The 2,500-nt window shown below is 19.6% G+C and overlaps 1 protein-coding gene across 7 annotated transcripts in view; it reads right to left on the reverse strand.

Moving 5' to 3' along the window:
* LOC113819992 (uncharacterized) overlaps positions 1–2,500 on the reverse strand; it is a 91,858-nt gene that overhangs the window by 64,380 nt on the left and 24,978 nt on the right. The window lies entirely within an intron of this gene.

Raw genomic sequence — 2,500 nt, forward strand, 5'->3', positions numbered from 1 at the left:
ACAAATAAAATATATATTGTAAACAGCTGAGTACACATCATATTAATTAGGGCATTAATTAAGATCATTCATCTCTCTATTTACCCGAGTCTCACTTTGTCTTCATCTGCCTATCCAGTAATGATCATTATTATAACAACAATGATGATGATTGAAATGCGATAATAATACAAAATGATAATGGTGATAATGATAATGACTATCATTGTTATTATTATTATTATTATTATTATTATTATTATTATTATTATTATTATTATCACTATTATTATCATTATTATTATTTATTTTTTCTATTATTATCATATTTATTATTATCATTATTATTACTGTTGTTGTTATAATCATTGTTATTATTATCATTATTATTATTGTTATCATTGTTATTGTTATTATTTTTACCATTTTTATTATTATCAATAATATCATTATCATTGTTATTATCAATATCATTATTATCTTTATCCATATTACTTGTTATTGTTATCATTAATATCGTTTTGATCATTGCTTTTGCAATTATTGATATTACTGTTATTATTATATTCATTATATTTTTTTATTACTATTATCTTTATTGTTATCATCGTTATTATTATTTTTCAAAATACTATCATCGTTATCATTATTTTCATATGATTATTATTGTTATCATTATCATCATGATTGTCATAGTCATTATTACAATTAATATCATTATCATCATTATCATTACTATTAAATAATTGTTGTCATTATTATGATCATCATTATTATTGTCATTACTATCATTTTTTTTTTTCATCATGAAAATCATTGTTACCATCATTATTATTATTGACAGAATTATAATTTCTATCATCATTGCCATTCATATTCATTTTCTTGTTATTATCACTATTATTATTATTATCTTTGCTATTATCATTATCATAATAATAATAACAATTATTATTATTACGATTACTTATATTATCATCATTATCATTATCATTGCAATTATCATTATCATCATCATCATCATCATCATTATCATCATCATCATCATTATCACCATCATTATCATAATCGTCATCATCATCATCATCATCATTATCATCATTATCATCATCATATCTATCATCATCATGATCATTATCATTATCATAATCACCATCATTATCATCATCATTATTATCATCATCATAAAGATAACTATAGTAATAATGATAATGATATTAATAGCAATAATAGTTATAATAATGATAACAGTATAATCATAATTAATCTTTTGATAATAATGATGCTGATAACTGCAAAAACAACAATAACAATGATGATGATGATGATAACAACAATCATAATATTAATGATAATAACGATAATGATAATAAACAAAAAGGACAATAACAATAAGGATAATAACGCAAATGGCAACAACAATAATAATGATATCAGTAGTAATAATAATGATGATAATGATAATGATAAAAATAACAATAATGATGATTAGAAATATTGTAATACTAATAGTAAAAACTACAAATATAATGATAAAATATGATAATGATAGTAATGATAATAAAAAGGATGATTATAATGATAATGATAATGATAATAGGGATAATGAAAACAATAACAATAATAAAAATGTTGATAATGATAATGGTAGTAATAATCGTAATAATAGAATCAATAACTATGATAACAATAGTAATGATAATAATGATAATGATAAAAATTGTAGTGATGATACTACTATTATGACTACTACTACTATCACTATTACTACTATTACTACTAACAGTGATAATAATGATAATTAAAAAGAAAATAATGATGATATTGATATCAAGTACTATGATATCAATATTAATGATTATGATAATAATAGTAGTTACAAGAATAAAAAATGATGATAACAGTTAATTATATTACAATGATGAGAGGAAAATCAACAATAACAATATTTCTACTAAAAATAATTACAATGATAATAGAGATGATAATAAGAATAATGTTAATAATAGTAATAATAATATTAGTAACAATAATGATAATAATAATGATGATGATAAAAAAATGATCATCATAATCATCATCATAATAACAATAACAATCATAATAATAGTATTAATAATAATAAGGATAATAATAAAAGATGATAACAATAATATTGATAGAAATGATAATCATAATGATAATAACTTTAACGATGATGATGATGATAATGATAATGACAGTAGTAATAATATCAATAACAAAATTAGTAACAGTCATCTTAGTAACGTCATAATATCAATAACAATAATGGAAATGATGATGATTGTAATGATAATAATAATACTGATGATGATGATAATGATATAAAATAAATATTGATTATGATAATGATCATGATAATAACAATTGCTATTTCGTTTATTACTATCATTGTGGTTAGCCTGATGATAATGTTAATAGAAAAAATAATGATGACAATAATGATAATAATAATAATGATGATAATGATTATGGTAAAAATAATGATGATGACAATGAT

Source organism: Penaeus vannamei, chromosome 35 (assembly GCF_042767895.1).
Source record: "Penaeus vannamei isolate JL-2024 chromosome 35, ASM4276789v1, whole genome shotgun sequence".
Classification (NCBI taxonomy): domain Eukaryota; kingdom Metazoa; phylum Arthropoda; class Malacostraca; order Decapoda; family Penaeidae; genus Penaeus; species Penaeus vannamei.